Source organism: Pelophylax lessonae (assembly GCF_965119305.1).
Source record: "Pelophylax lessonae genome assembly, chromosome: 4".
Classification (NCBI taxonomy): Eukaryota; Metazoa; Chordata; class Amphibia; order Anura; family Ranidae; genus Pelophylax; species Pelophylax lessonae.
In genome coordinates this window covers 677,802,587-677,822,133 of record NC_138771.1, presented here as the reverse complement: position 1 = coordinate 677,822,133, position 19,547 = coordinate 677,802,587, and positions in this window count along the sequence as shown.

Genomic DNA, 19,547 nt, shown 5'->3' with positions numbered 1-19,547 from the left:
AGGCTTCGGCAAGATGGCCGCCGAACATGTCGTTCTGCCACACACAAGATGGCGCCGGATGGCGCCAAAACAGCATGCAGTGAAGCCAGACATGCTTTGCCCATACTTAAAATGACGGACCGCGCGGTTTTTACCCGCTGCGGTCGCCGCACACGCAGTCTGCACCCCCAAAACACCGCAGTGACACAGGGGAAGGGGCCCCCAAAACCACACAGCACCGCAGCGCATGTACAAGGAGACCCCCGCAGGGATCACATCAGGGAGCCCCACACAGGCACAGACATGGGGGACACACAGCAACACAGGACTGCCACCCCAGACAGAGGCCCTACACAGAAGGTACTTACCTGTACCGGACGGCGTGGGGTGCCTCTATGAACGGAAAGCCGCTGTCCTAATCTGACAGGGAATGCCGTTAGCCAAGGACAGGACACTGCAGCACCGCAGATGTGTCCAGTGAGGTAGCCACCTCACAGGCTGCATCCCTGCTGCGAGCAGGGATGGGTCGTTCATAATGCCAGGATGAACACATGGCTGAACGCTCGATGGCGGCCTGGGAGTCCCTCTGACCCTCTTGCCCTGGAGAGCCAGGGCGGTCAGTCCGATTCCCAGCTCCGCAAGAATCCATCTTCACCCGAAGATCCGACTAAACTAAGCTGACAAAATAAACAGCTAGTAGATCAAAGAAAAAAACTGACATTTTCAAAGAAAATCTAAGAAAAAGATCAGAAGGCTGAGACTGAAGCCCCAGCACAGGGAAGCCTGACTACTCCTGACGCTAGGCAGAAACAAACTGAGTTGGGAGTGGTCACTGCAGGGGGGTATTGACCAGTGGGACAGCCCCCATGGGTGTGTCTATGCTAAATGCTTTTGTTCTTTTGACTAAGTCTTATGCCTAGCTACTCCTGCAGAGCAGAAGTCAATACCCAATAGTGATGACTTAGAGGAGGCGGTGACTGTCGGAGGACGTAAGAGAAATGGTGCCAGTTCTATTGAAGGAGAACCTTAAGGGACAAATGGACATAGTGCTAAGGAAGGCCCTAGTCCAATGGGAGGAGATCCTCCATGGACAGATGGGCCTAGTCCAATGGGAGGAGAACCTCCAGGGACAGATGGGCCTAGTCCAATGGGAGGAGAACCTCCAGGGACAGATGGGCCTAGTCCAATGGGAGGAGAACCTCCAGGGACAGATGGGCCTAGTCCAATGGGAGGAGATCCTCCAGGGACAGATGGGCCTAGTCCAATGGGAGGAGAACCTCCAGGGACAGATGGACCTAGTCCAATGGGAGGAGAACCTCCAGGGACAGATGGACCTAGTCCAATGGGAGGAGAACCTCCAGGGACAGATGGACTGAGTACTGTCAAGGGAAGAACCTTTAGGCACAGATGGACCTAGCCCTACGTTAGGGGAACCTTCAGGGACAGATGGCCCTAGGCCTATGAGGAAAAGCCCCTCTGGGGGACCTGACAGAAGGATATGGATGGTCGGGAGTATATTGTGAGCAATAATAAAAACATTGTTGAAATAGCGATGGAAAAAATAAGAAGACATAGTATAAAACTAAGAATAAATTATAAAACATGCATTCTACAAGCAACAGACTTCATTCTACATCATAACTATTTTGAACAAGAGTTTCTCCTACAGATTTGGGGTACCACGATGGGCCCTAGCTTTGCCCCTAGTTATGCCAATTTATTCATGGCATACTGGGAGGACCAATACATTTGGGCCCAGAATCCCTTTTCTCGCCACCTGGTTCATTACGGCAGGTACATTGACCATGTGACCATCTTCTGGCGAGGCAACACCAACACAATACAGGAGTTTCTTCACTATTGCAACAACATTTGGAATACAATTTACTTCAGTTACATTTGACCTCGAATTATCACATGACCAAAACTTCAAGATCTGTTGACAAACTCGCTCCCCGGGTTCCTTCGCGCCGTCATTCTTCACCTGACCAGCTTCTTACATTTGATATAATGCGAGTGCTTTTTTCTTTTTAAACCTGTAAATAAAAAGGTTACTGCACTAGAGGTGGCCTGGTGCCTCTCCCCCTGTATTCTGCACTGGAGGTGGCCTGGCGCCTCTCCCCCTGTATTCTGCACTGGAGGTGGCCTGGCGCCTCTCCCCCTGTATTCTGCACTGGAGGTGGCCTGGCGCCTCTCCCCCTGTATTCTGCACTGGAGGTGGCCTGGCGCCTCTCCCCCTGTATTCTGCACTGGAGGTGGCCTGGCGCCTCTCCCCCTGTATTCTGCACTAGAGGTGGCCTGGCGCCTCACCCCCTGTATTCTGCACTAGAGGTGGCCTGGCGCCTCACCCCCTGTATTCTGCACTAGAGGTGGCCTGGCGCCTCACCCCCTGTATTCTGCACTAGAGGTGGCCTGGCGCCTCTCCCCCTGTATTCTGCACTAGAGGTGGTCTGGCGCCTCACCCCCTGTATTCTGCACTGGAGGTGGCCTGGCACCTCTCCCCCTGTATTCTGCACTGGAGGTGGCCTGGCGCCTCTCCCCCTGTATTCTGCACTGGAGGTGGCCTGGCGCCTCTCCCCCTGTATTCTGCACTGGAGGTGGCCTGGCGCCTCTCCCCCTGTATTCTGCACTGGAGGTGGCCTGGCGCCTCTCCCCCTGTATTCTGCACTGGAGGTGGCCTGGCGCCTCTCCCCCTGTATTCTGCACTGGAGGTGGCCTGGCGCCTCTCCCCCTGTATTCTGCACTGGAGGTGGCCTGGCGCCTCTCCCCCTGTATTCTGCACTGGAGGTGGCCTGGCGCCTCTCCCCCTGTATTCTGCACTAGAGGTGGCCTGGCGCCTCTCCCCCTGTATTCTGCACTAGAGGTGGTCTGGCGCCTCACCCCCTGTATTCTGCACTGGAGGTGGCCTGGCGCCTCTCCCCCTGTATTCTGCACTAGAGGTGGTCTGGCGCCTCACCCCCTGTATTCTGCACTGGAGGTGGCCTGGCGCCTCTCCCCCTGTATTCTGCACTGGAGGTGGCCTGGCGCCTCTCCCCCTGTATTCTGCACTAGAGGTGGCCTGGCGCCTCTCCCCCTGTATTCTGCACTAGAGGTGGCCTGGCGCCTCACCCCCTGTATTCTGCACTGGAGGTGGCCTGGCGCCTCTCCCCCTGTATTCTGCACTAGAGGTGGTCTGGCGCCTCTCCCCCTGTATTCTGCACTAGAGGTGGTCTGGTGCCTCTCCCCCTGTATTCTGCACTAGAGGTGGCCTGGCGCCTCACCCCCTGTATTCTGCACTAGAGGTGGCCTGGCGCCTCACCCCAGTATTCTGCACTAGAGGTGGCCTGGCGCCTCTCCCCCTGTATTCTGCACTAGAGGTGGCCTGGCGCCTCTCCCCCTGTATTCTGCACTAGAGGTGGCCTGGCGCCTCACCCCCTGTATTCTGCACTAGAGGTGGCCTGGCGCCTCTCCCCCTGTATTCTGCACTAGAGGTGGCCTGGCGCCTCACCCCCTGTATTCTGCACTGGAGGTGGCCTGGTGCCTCTCCCCCTGTATTCTGCACTAGAGGTGGTCTGGTGCCTCTCCCCCTGTATTCTGCACTAGAGGTGGTCTGGTGCCTCTCCCCCTGTATTCTGCACTAGAGGTGGTCTGGTGCCTCTCCCCCTGTATTCTGCACTAGAGGTGGCCTGGCGCCTCTCCCCCTGTATTCTGCACTAGAGGTGGCCTGGCGCCTCACCCCCTGTATTCTGCACTAGAGGTGGCCTGGCGCCTCTCCCCCCTGTATTCTGCACTAGAGGTGGCCTGGCGCCTCTCCCCCTGTATTCTGCACTAGAGGTGGCCTGGCGCCTCACCCCCTGTATTCTGCACTAGAGGTGGCCTGGCGCCTCTCCCCCCTGTATTCTGCACTGGAGGTGGCCTGGCGCCTCTCCCCCTGTATTCTGCACTGGAGGTGGCCTGGTGCCTCTCCCCCTGTATTCTGCACTAGAGGTGGTCTGGTGCCTCTCCCCCTGTATTCTGCACTAGAGGTGGTCTGGTGCCTCTCCCCCTGTATTCTGCACTAGAGGTGGTCTGGTGCCTCTCCCCCTGTATTCTGCACTAGAGGTGGCCTGGCGCCTCTCCCCCTGTATTCTGCACTAGAGGTGGCCTGGCGCCTCACCCCCTGTATTCTGCACTAGAGGTGGCCTGGCGCCTCTCCCCCCTGTATTCTGCACTAGAGGTGGCCTGGCGCCTCTCCCCCTGTATTCTGCACTAGAGGTGGCCTGGCGCCTCACCCCCTGTATTCTGCACTAGAGGTGGCCTGGCGCCTCTCCCCCCTGTATTCTGCACTGGAGGTGGCCTGGCGCCTCTCCCCCTGTATTCTGTCTATATAGCTTCTGCCAGTTCTATAGGAGGTAAACATTCAGGGACAGATGGACAAAACCCTATGGCAGGAGAACCTCCAGGGACAGATGGGCCTAGTCCTATGGGAGGAGACCCTCCAGGGACAGATGGCCCTTGTCCTATGGGAGGAGACCCTCCAGGGACAGATGGGCCTAGTCCTATGGGAGGAGACCCTCCAGGGACAGATGGGCCTAGTCCTATGGGAGGAGACCCTCCAGGGACAGATGGCCCTAGTCCTATGGGAGGAGACCCTCCAGGGAAAGATTGAGCTAGTCCCATGGGAGGAAAACCTTCAGAGCCAGATGTACCTAGGCCTATGGAAGGAGAAACTTCCAGGGCAAATGACCCTAGTCCTAAGCGAGGAGACCCTCCAGGGACAGATGGCCCTAGTCCTAAGCGCGGAGACCCTCCAGGGACAGATGGCCCTAGTCCTAAGCGAGAAGACCCTCCAGGGACATGTGGCCCTAGTCCTATGGGGACAGAGGGAGCCAGTTAAATAGGATGAGAACATTTAGGGACAAATAGACCTAGTACTATGGAAGAGAGCCTTCAGTTACAAACAGGCCTAACTCTAGTCTAGAACCTCCAGGGACAGATGGTGCCAGTTCTAAAGTAGGAGAATCTGACCTAGTGCAATGAAAGAGCCTTCCTAGGTTCATCTGGCCCCAGGGGTTCTGCTAAAGATATAGGTCCATCAGTCGCCGAAGGTTCTTTTCCCATAGGACTATTGAAAAATATTTTTTTTTTCGGGTACAGAAGGCCCTAGTCATATAAGGTGACCCTTCAAGGACAAAAGCACCTAGTTCTTTAGGAGAACCTACAGGGACAGTGGTGCCAGCTTTATAGAAAGAGAACCTTCAGGGACAAATAGACAGGGCTAAAAAGAGCCTTAGGGGCAAATTAACCTAGTTCAATGGGATAACAAACCTTCAGGGACAGATGCCAGTTCTATAGGAGGTGAACCTTCAGGGGAAAATGGACCTAGTCCTTTAGGAGAATATCCAGTGACAGAAGGACCTTTAATAAGAGAACCTCAAGGGACAGATGGACCTCGGCCTATAGGGGGCAATCATTCAGGGAGAGAGGGACTTAGCACTATGGAGGAGAGCCTTCAGTTACAAATTGGCCTAATTCTAAATGAGAACCTCCAGGGACAGATAGTGCCAGTTCTAAAGAAACAGAACCACCAGAGAATAAAACCTAGTGCATTAAAAGCCTTCCTGAAGGTTCTCCAATAGAACTCGGACTATCTGGCCCTGGAGGTTCTGCTATAGAATTAGATTCATCAGTCCCTGAAGGTTCTTTTCTTATACGACTATGGGAAAAAACCTTCAGGAACAAATGGACCTAGTTCTATAGAAGAACCTCCAGGGACAGATGGACCTAGTTCTATAGAAGAACCTCCAGGGACAGATGGACCTAGTTCTATAGAAGAACCTCCAGGGACAGATGGACCTAGTTCTATAGAAGAACCTCCAGGGACAGATGGACCTAGTTCTATAGAAGAACCTCCAGGGACAGATGGACCTAGTTTTATAGAAGAACCTCCAGGGACAGATGGGCCTCAGCCTATAGAAGGAGAACCTCCAGGGACAGATGGACCTAGGCCTATAGGAGGAGAACCTCCAGGAACAGATGGACCTCGGCCTATAGGAGGAGAACCTCCAGGGACAGACGGACCTCGGCCTATAGGAGAACCTCCAGGGACAGATGGACCTCGGCCTATAGGAGAAGAACCTCCAGGGACAGATAGGCCTAGGCCTATAGGAGGAGAACCTCCAGAGACAGATGGGCCTCGGCCTATAGGAGGAGAACCTCCAGGGACAGATGGGCCTCGGCCTATAGGAGGAGAACCTCCAGGGACAGATGGATCTCGGCATATAGGAGGAGAACCTGCAGGGACAGATGGACCTAGGCCTATAGGAGAACCTCCAGGGACAGACGGACCTAGGCCTATAGGAGGAGAACCTCCAGGGACAGATGGACCTAGGCCTATAGGAGGAGAACCTCCAGGGACAGACGGACCTCGGCCTATAGGAGAACCTCCAGGGACAGACGGACCTCGGCCTATAGGAGAACCTCCAGGGACAGATGGATCTCGGCATATAGGAGGAGAACCTCCAGGGACAGATGGACCTAGTTCTATAGAAGAACCTCCAGGGACAGATGGACCTAGTTCTATAGAAGAACCTCCAGGGACAGATGGACCTAGTTCTATAGAAGAACCTACAGGGACAGATGGTGCCAGTTTTATCAAAGGAAAACCTTCAGGGACAAATAGACATATTGCTGAAAAAGAACGTCCAGGGGCAAATGAACCTAGTTCAATTGGAAAACCTTCAGGGACAGATGGACCTAGGCCTATAGGAGGAGAACCTCCAGGGACAGATGGGCCTCAGCCTATAGGAGGAGAACCTCCAGGGACAGATGGGCCTAGGCCTATAGGAGGAGAACCTCCAGGGACAGATGGGCCTAGGCCTATAGGAGGAGAACCTCCAGGGACAGATGGGCCTAGGCCTATAGGAGGAGAACCTCCAGGGACAGATGGGCCTAGGCCTATAGGAGGAGAACCTCCAGGGACAGATGGGCCTCGGCCTATAGGAGGAGAACCTCCAGGGACAGACGGACCTCGGCCTATAGGAGAACCTCCAGGGACAGATGGACCTCGGCCTATAGGAGGAGAACCTCCAGGGACAGATAGGCCTATAGGAGGAGAACCTCCAGAGACAGATGGGCCTCGGCCTATAGGAGGAGAACCTCCAGGGACAGATGGGCCTCGGCCTATAGGAGGAGAACCTCCAGGGACAGATGGATCTCGGCATATAGGAGGAGAACCTCCAGGGACAGATGGACCTAGGCCTATTGGAGAACCTCCAGGGACAGACGGACCTAGGCCTATAGGAGGAGAACCTCCAGGGACAGATGGACCTCAGCCTATAGGAGAACCTCCAGGGACAGACGGACCTCGGCCTATAGGAGAACCTCCAGGGACAGATGGATCTCGGCATATAGGAGGAGAACCTCCAGGGAGAGATGGGCCTCGGCCTATAGGAGGAGAACCTCCAGGGACAGATGGGCCTCCGCCTATAGGAGGAGAACCTCCAGGGACAGACGGACCTCGGCCTATAGGAGGAGAACCTCCAGGGACAGATGGACCTAGGCCTAAAGGAGAACTTCCAGGGACAGATGGACCTCGGCCTATAAGAGAACCTCCAGAGACAGATGGACCTCGGCCTATAGGAGGACCTCCAGGGACAGATGGACCTCGGCCTATAGGAGGACCTCCAGGGACAGATGGGCCTCGGCCTATAGGAGAACCTCCAGGGACAGATGGGCCTCGGCCTATAGGAGAACCTCCAGGGACAGATGGGCCTCGGCCTATAGGAGAACCTCCAGGGACAGATGGGCCTCGGCCTATAGGAGAACCTCCAGGGACAGATGGGCCTCAGCCTATAGGAGAACCTCCAGGGACAGATGGACCTCGGCTCATAGGAGAACCTCCAGGGACAGATGGACCTCGGCCTATAGGAGAACCTCCAGGGACAGATGGACCTCGGCCTATAGGAGAACCTCCAGGGACAGATGGACCTAGTTCTATAGAAGAACCTCCAGGGACAGATGGACCTAGTTTTATAGAAGAACCTCCAGGGACAGATGGACCTAGTTCTATAGAAGAACCTCCAGGGACAGATGGACCTAGTTCTATAGAAGAACCTCCAGGGACAGATGGACCTAGTTCTATAGAAGAACCTACAGGGACAGATGGTGCCAGTTTTATCAAAGGAAAACCTTCAGGGACAAATAGACATATTGCTGAAAAAGAACGTCCAGGGGCAAATGAACCTAGTTCAATTGGAAAACCTTCAGGGACAGATGGACCTATAGGAGGAGAACCTCCAGGGACAGATGGACCTCGGCCTATAGGAGGAGAACCTCCAGGAACAGATAGGCCTAGGCCTATAGGAGGAGAACCTCCAGAGACAGATGGGCCTCGGCCTATAGGAGGAGAACCTCCAGGGACAGATGGGCCTCGGCCTATAGGAGGAGAACCTCCAGGGACAGATGGATCTCGGCATATAGGAGGAGAACCTCCAGGGACAGATGAACCTAGGCCTATAGGAGAACCTCCAGGGACAGACGGACCTAGGCCTATAGGAGGAGAACCTCCAGGGACAGATGGACCTCGGCCTATAGGAGGAGAACCTCCAGGGACAGATGGACCTAGGCCTATAGGAGGAGAACCTCCAGGGACAGATGGACCTCGGCCTATAGGAGAACCTCCAGGGACAGACAGACCTCGGCCTATAGGAGAACCTCCAGGGACAGACAGACCTCGGCCTATAGGAGAACCTCCAGGGACAGATGGATCTCGGCATATAGGAGGAGAACCTCCAGGGACAGATGGGCCTCGGCCTATAGGAGGAGAACCTCCAGGGACAGATGGACCTAGTTCTATAGAAGAACCTCCAGGGACAGATGGACCTAGTTCTATAGAAGAACCTACAGGGACAGATGGTGCCAGTTTTATCAAAGGAAAACCTTCAGGGACAAATAGACATATTGCTGAAAAAGAACGTCCAGGGGCAAATGAACCTAGTTCAATTGGAAAACCTTCAGGGACAGATGGACCTAGGCCTATAGGAGGAGAAACTCCAGGAACAGATGGACCTCGGCCTATAGGAGGAGAACCTCCAGGGACAGATAGGCCTATAGGAGGAGAACCTCCAGGGACAGATGGGCCTCAGCCTATAGTAGGAGAACCTCCAGGGACAGATGGACCTCGGCCTATAGGAGGAGAACCTCCAGGAACAGATGGACCTCGGCCTATAGGAGGAGAACCTCCAGGAACAGATGGACCTCGGCCTATAGGAGGAGAACCTCCAGGAATAGATGGACCTCGGCCTATAGGAGAACCTCCAGGAACAGATGGACCTCGGCCTATAGGAGGAGAACCTCCAGGGACAGATGGACCTCGGCCTATAGGAGGAGAACCTCCAGGGACAGATAGGCCTATAGGAGGAGAACCTCCAGAGACAGATGGGCCTCGGCCTATAGGAGGAGAACCTCCAGGGACAGATGGGCCTCGGCCTACAGGAGGAGAACCTCCAGGGACAGATGGATCTCGGCATATAGGAGGAGAACCTCCAGGGACAGATGGACCTAGGCCTATAGGAGAACCTCCAGGGACAGACGGACCTAGGCCTATAGGAGGAGAACCTCCAGGGACAGATGGGCCGAGGCCTATAGGAGGAGAACCTCCAGGGACAGATGGGCCGAGGCCTATAGGAGAACCTCCAGAAACAGATGGACCTCGGCCTATAGGAGAACCTCCAGAGACAGATGGACCTCGGCCTATAGGAGGACCTCCAGGGACAGATGGACCTCGGCCTATAGGAGGACCTGCAGGGACAGATGGGCCTCGGCCTATAGGAGAACCTCCAGGGACAGATGGGCCTCGGCCTATAGGAGAACCTCCAGGGACAGATGGGCCTCGGCCTATAGGAGAACCTCCAGGGACAGATGGGCCTCGGCCTATAGGAGAACCTCCAGGGACAGATAGGCCTCGGCCTATAGGAGAACCTCCAGGGACAGACGGACCTAGGCCTATAGGAGGAGAACCTCCAGGGACAGATGGACCTCGGCCTATAGGAGGAGAACCTCCAGGGACAGATGGACCTAGGCCTATAGGAGGAGAACCTCCAGGGACAGACGGACCTCGGCCTATAGGAGAACCTCCAGGGACAGACAGACCTCGGCCTATAGGAGAACCTCCAGGGACAGATTGATCTCGGCATATAGGAGGAGAACCTCCAGGGACAGATGGTCCTCGGCCTATAGGAGGAGAACCTCCAGGAACAGATGGACCTCGGCCTATAGGAGGAGAACCTCCAGGGACAGATGGACCTCGGCCTATAGGAGGAGAACCTCCAGGGACAGATGGACCTAGGCCTAAAGGAGAACTTCCAGGGACAGATGGACCTCGGCCTATAGGAGAACCTCCAGGGACAGATGGACCTCGGCCTATAGGAGGAGAACCTCCAGGGACAGATGGACCTAGGCCTAAAGGAGAACTTCCAGGGACAGATGGACCTCGGCCTATAGGAGAACCTCCAGGGACAGATGGGCCGAGGCCTATAGGAGGAGAACCTCCAGGGACAGATGGGCCGAGGCCTATAGGAGAACCTCCAGAGACAGATGGACCTCGGCCTATAGGAGAACCTCCAGAGACAGATGGACCTCGGCCTATAGGAGGACCTCCAAGGACAGATGGACCTCGGCCTATAGGAGTACCTCCAGGGACAGATGGGCCTCGGCCTATAGGAGAACTTCCAGGGACAGATGGGCCTCGGCCTATAGGAGAACCTCCAGGGACAGATGGGCCTCAGCCTATAGGAGAACCTCCAGGGACAGATGGGCCTCGGCCTATAGGAGAACCTCCAGGGACAGATGGGCCTCGGCCTATAGGAGAACCTCCAGGGACAGATGATCCTCGGCCTATAGGAGAACCTCCAGGGACAGATGGGCCTCGGCCTATAGGAGAACCTCCAGGGACAGATGGACCTCGGCCTATAGGAGAACCTCCAGGGACAGATGGGCCTCGGCCTATAGGAGAACCTCCAGGGACAGATGGGCCTCGGCCTATAGGAGAACCTCCAGGGACAGATGGGCCTCGGCCTATAGGAGAACCTCCAGGGACAGATGGACCTCGGCCTATAGGAGAACCTCCAGGGACAGATGGACCTCGGCCTATAGGAGAACCTCCAGGGACAGATGGGCCGAGGCCTATAGGAGAACCTCCAGGGACAGATGATCCTCGGCCTATAGGAGAACCTCCAGGGACAGATGGGCCTCGGCCTATAGGAGAACCTCCAGGGACAGATGGACCTCGGCCTATAGGAGAACCTCCAGGGACAGATGGACCTCGGCCTATAGGAGAACCTCCAGGGACAGATGGACCTCGGCCTATAGGAGAACCTCCAGGGACAGATGGGCCGAGGCCTATAGGAGAACCTCCAGGGACAGATGGACCTCGGCCTATAGGAGAACCTCCAAGGACAGATGGGCCGAGGCCTATAGGAGAACCTCCAGGGACAGATGGATCTCGGCATATAGGAGGAGAACCTCCAGGGACAGATGGGCCTCGGCCTATAGGAGGAGAACCTCCAGGGACAGATGGGCCTCGGCCTTTAGGAGGAGAACCTCCAGGGACAGATGGGCCTCGGCCTTTAGGAGGAGAACCTCCAGGGACAGATGGACCTCGGCCTATAGGAGGAGAACCTCCAGGGACAGATGGGCCGAGGCCTATAGGAGAACCTCCAGGGACAGATGGGCCGAGGCCTATAGGAGGAGAACCTCCAGGGACAGATGGGCAGAGGCCTATAGGAGAACCTCGAGGGACAGATGGGCCTCGGCCTATAGGAGAACCTCCAGGGACAGATGGACCTCGGCCTATAGGAGAACCTCCAGGGACCGATGGACCTCGGCCTATAGGAGAACCTCCAGGGACAGATGGGCCGAGGTCTATAGGAGAACCTCCAGGGACAGATGGACCTCGGCCTATAGGAGAACCTCCAAGGACAGATGGGCCGAGGCCTATAGGAGAACCTCCAGGGACAGATGGGCCTCGGCCTATAGGAGAACCTCCAGGGACAGATGGACCTCGGCCTATAGGAGAACCTCCAGGGACAGATGGACCTCGGCCTATAGGAGAACCTCCAGGGACAGATGGGCCGAGGCCTATAGGAGAACCTCCAGGGACAGATGATCCTCGGCCTATAGGAGAACCTCAAGGGACAGATGGGCCTCGGCCTATAGGAGAACCTCCAGGGACAGATGGACCTCGGCCTATAGGAGAACCTCCAGGGACAGATGGACCTCGGCCTATAGGAGAACCTCCAGGGACAGATGGACCTCGGCCTATAGGAGAACCTCCAGGGACAGATGGGCCGAGGCCTATAGGAGAACCTCCAGGGACAGATGGACCTCGGCCTATAGGAGAACCTCCAAGGACAGATGGGCCGAGGCCTATAGGAGAACCTCCAGGGACAGATGGATCTCGGCATATAGGAGGAGAACCTCCAGGGACAGATGGGCCTCGGCCTATAGGAGGAGAACCTCCAGGGACAGATGGGCCTCGGCCTTTAGGAGGAGAACCTCCAGGGACAGATGGACCTCGGCCTATAGGAGGAGAACCTCCAGGGACAGATGGGCCGAGGCCTATAGGAGAACCTCCAGGGACAGATGGGCCGAGGCCTATAGGAGGAGAACCTCCAGGGACAGATGGGCAGAGGCCTATAGGAGAACCTCGAGGGACAGATGGGCCTCGGCCTATAGGAGAACCTCCAGGGACAGATGGACCTCGGCCTATAGGAGAACCTCCAGGGACCGATGGACCTCGGCCTATAGGAGAACCTCCAGGGACAGATGGGCCGAGGCCTATAGGAGAACCTCCAGGGACAGATGGACCTCGGCCTATAGGAGAACCTCCAAGGACAGATGGGCCGAGGCCTATAGGAGAACCTCCAGGGACAGATGGGCCGAGGCCTATAGGAGGAGAACCTCCAGGGACAGATGGGCCGAGGCCTATAGGAGAACCTCCAGAGACAGATGGACCTCGGCCTATAGGAGAACCTCCAGAGACAGATGGACCTCGGCCTATAGGAGGACCTCCAGGGACAGATGGACCTCGGCCTATAGGAGGACCTCCAGGGACAGATGGGCCTCGGCCTATAGGAGAACCTCCAGGGACAGATGGGCCTCGGCCTGTAGGAGAACCTCCAGGGACAGATGGGCCTCGGCCTGTAGGAGAACCTCCAGGGACAGATGGGCCTCGGCCTATAGGAGAACCTCCAGGGACAGATGGGCCTCGGCCTATAGGAGAACCTCCAGGGACAGACGGACCTAGGCCTATAGGAGGAGAACCTCCAGGGACAGATGGACCTCGGCCTATAGGAGAACCTCCAGGGACAGACGGACCTAGGCCTATAGGAGGAGAACCTCCAGGGACAGACGGACCTCGGCCTATAGGAGAACCTCCAGGGACAGACAGACCTCGGCCTATAGGAGAACCTCCAGGGACAGATTGATCTCGGCATATAGGAGGAGAACCTCCAGGGACAGATGGTCCTCGGCCTATAGGAGGAGAACCTCCAGGGACAGATGGGCCTGGGCCTATAGGAGGAGAACCTCCAGGGACAGATGGACCTCGGCCTATAGGAGGAGAACCTCCAGGGACAGATGGACCTAGGCCTAAAGGAGAACTTCCAGGGACAGATGGACCTCGGCCTATAGGAGAACCTCCAGGGACAGATGGGCCGAGGCCTATAGGAGGAGAACCTCCAGGGACAGATGGGCCGAGGCCTATAGGAGAACCTCCAGAGACAGATGGACCTCGGCCTATAGGAGAACCTCCAGAGACAGATGGACCTCGGCCTATAGGAGGACCTCCAAGGACAGATGGACCTCGGCCTATAGGAGTACCTCCAGGGACAGATGGGCCTCGGCCAATAGGAGAACCTCCAGGGACAGATGGGCCTCGGCCTATAGGAGAACTTCCAGGGACAGATGGGCCTCGGCCTATAGGAGAACCTCCAGGGACAGATGGGCCTCAGCCTATAGGAGAACCTCCAGGGACAGATGGGCCTCGGCCTATAGGAGAACCTCCAGGGACAGATGGGCCTCGGCCTATAGGAGAACCTCCAGGGACAGATGATCCTCGGCCTATAGGAGAACCTCCAGGGACAGATGGGCCTCGGCCTATAGGAGAACCTCAAGGGACAGATGGACCTCGGCCTATAGGAGAACCTCCAGGGACAGATGGGCCTCGGCCTATAGGAGAACCTCCAGGGACAGATGGGCCTCGGCCTATAGGAGAACCTCCAGGGACAGATGGGCCTCGGCCTATAGGAGAACCTCCAGGGACAGATGGGCCTCGGCCTATAGGAGAACCTCCAGGGACAGATGGACCTCGGCCTATAGGAGAACCTCCAGGGACAGATGGACCTCGGCCTATAGGAGAACCTCCAGGGACAGATGGGCCGAGGCCTATAGGAGAACCTCCAGGGACAGATGGACCTCGGCCTATAGGAGAACCTCCAAGGACAGATGGGCCGAGGCCTATAGGAGAACCTCCAGGGACAGATGGATCTCGGCATATAGGAGGAGAACCTCCAGGGACAGATGGGCCTCGGCCTATAGGAGGAGAACCTCCAGGGACAGATGGGCCTCGGCCTTTTGGAGGAGAACCTCCAGGGACAGAAGAACCTCGGCCTATAGGAGGAGAACCTCCAGGGACAGATGGGCCGAGGCCTATAGGAGAATCTCCAGGGACAGATGGGCCGAGGCCTATAGGAGGAGAACCTCCAGGGACAGATGGGCCGAGGCCTATAGGAGAACCTCCAGGGACAGATGGGCCTCGGCCTATAGGAGAACCTCCAGGGACAGATGGACCTCGGCCTATAGGAGAACCTCCAGGGACAGATGGACCTCGGCCTATAGGAGAACCTCCAAGGACAGATGGGCCGAGGCCTATAGGAGAACCTCCAGGGACAGATGGATCTCGGCATATAGGAGGAGAACCTCCAGGGACAGATGGGCCTCGGCCTATAGGAGGAGAACCTCCAGGGACAGATGGGCCTCGGCCTTTTGGAGGAGAACCTCCAGGGACAGAAGAACCTCGGCCTATAGGAGGAGAACCTCCAGGGACAGATGGGCCGAGGCCTATAGGAGAATCTCCAGGGACAGATGGGCCGAGGCCTATAGGAGGAGAACCTCCAGGGACAGATGGGCCGAGGCCTATAGGAGAACCTCCAGGGACAGATGGGCCTCGGCCTATAGGAGAACCTCCAGGGACAGATGGACCTCGGCCTATAGGAGAACCTCCAGGGACAGATGGACCTCGGCCTATAGGAGAACCTCCAGGGACAGATGGGCCGAGGCCTATAGGAGAACCTCCAGGGACAGATGGACCTCGGCCTATAGGAGAACCTCCAAGGACAGATGGGCCGAGGCCTATAGGAGAACCTCCAGGGACAGATGGGCCGAGGCCTATAGGAGGAGAACCTCCAGGGACAGATGGGCCTCGGCCTATAGGAGAACCTCCAGGGACAGATGGACCTCGGCTTATAGGAGAACCTCCAGGGACAGATGGACCTCGGCCTATAGGAGAACCTCCAGGGACAGATGGACCTCGGCCTATAGGAGAACCTCCAGAGACAGATGGACCTCGGCCTATAGGAGGACCTCCAGGGACAGATGAACCTCGGCCTATAGGAGGACCTCCGGGGACAGATGGGCCTCGGCCTATAGGAGAACCTCCAGGGACAGATGGGCCTCGGCCTATAGGAGAACCTCCAGGGACAGATGGGCCTCGGCCTATAGGAGAACCTCCAGGGACAGATGGGCCTCGGCCTATAGGAGAACCTCCAGGGACAGATGGACCTCGGCTTATAGGAGAACCTCCAGGGACAGATGGACCTCGGCCTATAGGAGAACCTCCAGGGACAGATGGACCTAGTTCTATAGAAGAACCTCCAGGGACAGATGGACCTAGTTTTATAGAAGAACCTCCAGGGACAGATGGACCTAGTTCTATAGAAGAACCTCCAGGGACAGATGGGCCTCGGCCTATAGAAGAACCTACAGGGACAGATGGTGCCAGTTTTATCAAAGGAAAACCTTCAGGGACAAATAGACATATTGCTGAAAAAGAACGTCCAGGGGCAAATGAACCTAGTTCAATTGGAAAACCTTCAGGGACAGATGGACCTAGGGCTATAGGAGGAGAAACTCCAGGGACAGATGGGCCTCAGCCTATAGGAGGAGAACCTCCAGGGACAGATGGACCTCGGCCTATAGGAGGAGAACCTCCAGGAACAGATGGACCTCGGCCTATAGGAGAACCTCCAGGGACAAACGGACCTAGGCCTATAGGAGGAGAACCTCCAGGGACAGACGGACCTCGGCCTATAGGAGGAGAACCTCCAGGGACAGACGGACCTCGGCCTATAGGAGAACCTCCAGGGACAGATGGATCTCGGCATATAGGAGGAGAACCTCCAGGGACAGATGGTCCTCGGCCTATAGAAGGAGAACCTCCAGGGACAGATGGGCCTCGGCCTATAGGAGGAGAACCTCCAGGGACAGATGGACCTCGGCCTATAGGAGGAGAACCTCCAGGGACAGATGGACCTCGGCCTAAAGGAGAACTTCCAGGGACAGATGGGCCGAGGCCTATAGGAGGAGAACCTCCAGGGACAGATGGGCCGAGGCCTATAGGAGAACCTCCAGAGACAGATGGACCTCGGCCTATAAGAGAACCTCCAGAGACAGATGGACCTCGGCCTATAGGAGGACCTCCAAGGACAGATGGACCTCGGCCTATAGGAGTACCTCCAAGGACAGATGGACCTCGGCCTATAGGAGTACCTCCAGGGACAGATGGGCCTCGGCCTATAGGAGAACCTCCAGGGACAGATGGGCCTCGGCCTATAGGAGAACCTCCAGGGACAGATGGGCCTCGGCCTATAGGAGAACCTCCAGGGACAGATGGACCTCGGCCTATAGGAGGAGAACCTCCAGGGACAGACAGGCCTATAGGAGGAGAACCTCCAGAGACAGATGGGCCTCGGCCTATAGGAGGAGAACCTCCAGGGACAGATGGGCCTCGGCCTATAGGAGGAGAACCTCCAGGGACAGATGGATCTCGGCATATAGGAGGAGAACCTCCAGGGACAGATGGACCTAGGCCTATAGGAGAACCTCCAGGGACAGACGGACCTAGGCCTATAGGAGGAGAACCTCCAGGGACAGATGGACCTCGGCCTATAGGAGGAGAACCTCCAGGGACAGATGGACCTCGGCCTATAGGAGAACCTCCAGGGACAGACAGACCTCGGCCTATAGGAGGAGAACCTCCAGGGACAGACAGACCTCGGCCTATAGGAGAACCTCCAGGGACAGATGGATCTCGGCATATAGGAGGAGAACCTCCAGGGACAGATGGGCCTCGGCCTATAGGAGGAGAACCTCCAGGGACAGATGGGCCTCGGCCTATAGGAGGAGAACCTCCAGGGACAGATGGACCTAGGCCTAAAGGAGAACTTCCAGGGACAGATGGACCTCGGCCTATAGGAGACCCTCCAGGGACAGATGGGCCGAGGCCTATAGGGGGAGAACCTCCAGGGACAGATGGGCCGAGGCCTATAGGAGAAGCTCCAGAGACAGATGGACCTCGGCCTATAGGAGGACCTCCAAGGACAGATGGACCTCGGCCTATAGGAGTACCTCCAGGGACAGATGGGCCTCGGCCTATAGGAGAACCTCCAGGGACAGATGGGCCTCGGCCTATAGGAGAACCTCCAGGGACAGATGGGCCTCGGCCTATAGGAGAACCTCCAGGGACAGATGGGCCTCGGCCTATAGGAGAACCTCCAGGGACAGATGGGCCTCGGCCTATAGGAGAACCTCCAGGGACAGATGGGCCTCGCCCTATAGGAGAACCTCCAGGGACAGATGATCCTCGGCCTATAGGAGAACCTCCAGGGACAGATGGGCCTCGGCCTATAGGAGAACCTCCAGGGACAGATGGACCTCGGCCTATAGGAGAACCTCCAGGGACAGATGGGCCTCGGCCTATAGGAGAACCTCCAGGGACAGATGGGCCTCGGCCTATAGGAGAACCTCCAGGGACAGATGGGCCTCGGCCTATAGGAGAACCTCCAGGGACAGATGGACCTCGGCCTATAGGAGAACCTCCAGGGACAGATGGACCTCGGCCTATAGGAGAACCTCCAGGGACAGATGGGCCGAGGCCTATAGAAGAACCTCCAGGGACAGATGGGCCGAGGCCTATAGGAGAACCTCCAGGGACAGATGGGCCGAGGCCTATAGGAGAACCTCCAGGGACAGATGGGCCGAGGCCTATAGGAGAACCTCCAGGGACAGATGGACCTCGGCCTATAGGAGAACCTCCAGGGACAGATGGACCTCGGCCTATAGGAGAACCTCCAGGGACAGATGGACCTCGGCCTATAGGAGAATCTCCAGGGACAGATGGGCCGAGGCCTATAGGAGAACCTCCAGGGACAGATGGGCCGAGGCCTATAGGAGAACCTCCAGGGACAGATGGGCCGAGGCCTATAGGAGAACCTCCAGGGACAGATGGACCTCGGCCTATAGGAGAACCTCCAGGGACAGATGGACCGAGGCCTATAGGAGAACCTCCAGGGACAGATGGGCCGAGGCCTATAGGAGAACCTCCAGGGACAGATGGGCCGAGGCCTATAGGAGAACCTCCAGGGACAGATGGACCTCGGCCTATAGGAGAACCTCCAGGGACAGATGGACCTCGGCCTATAGGAGAACCTCCAGGGACAGATGGACCTCGGCCTATAGGAGAACCTCCAGGGACAGATGGGCCGAGGCCTATAGGAGAACCTCCAGGGACAGATGGGCCGAGGCCTATAGGAGAACCTCCAGGGACAGATGGGCCGAGGCCTATAGGAGAACCTCCAGGGACAGATGGGCCGAGGCCTATAGGAGAACCTCCAGGGACAGATGGACCTCGGCCTATAGGAGAACCTCCAGGGACAGATGGACCTCGGCCTATAGGAGAACCTCCAGGGACAGATGGGCCGAGGCCTATAGGAGAACCTCCAGGTACAGATGGGCCGAGGCCTATAGGAGAACCTCCAGGGACAGATGGGCCGAGGCCTATAGGAGAACCTCCAGGGACAGATGGGCCGAGGCCTATAGGAGAACCTCCAGGGACAGATGGACCTCGGCCTATAGGAGAACCTCCAGGGACAGATGGGCCGAGGCCTATAGGAGAACCTCCAGGGACAGATGGGCCGAGGCCTATAGGAGAACCTCCAGGGACAGATGGGCCTCGGCCTATAGGAGAACCTCCAGGGACAGATGGGCCTCGGCCTATAGGAGAACCTCCAGGGACAGATGGACCTCGGCCTATAGGAGAACCTCCAGGGACAGATGGACCTCGGCCTATAGGAGAACCTCCAGGGACAGATGGGCCGAGGCCTATAGGAGAACCTCCAGGGACAGATGGGCCGAGGCCTATAGGAGAACCTCCAGGGACAGATGGGCCGAGGCCTATAGGAGAACCTCCAGGGACAGATGGGCCGAGGCCTATAGGAGAACCTCCAGGGACAGATGGGCCGAGGCCTATAGGAGAACCTGCAGGGACAGATGGG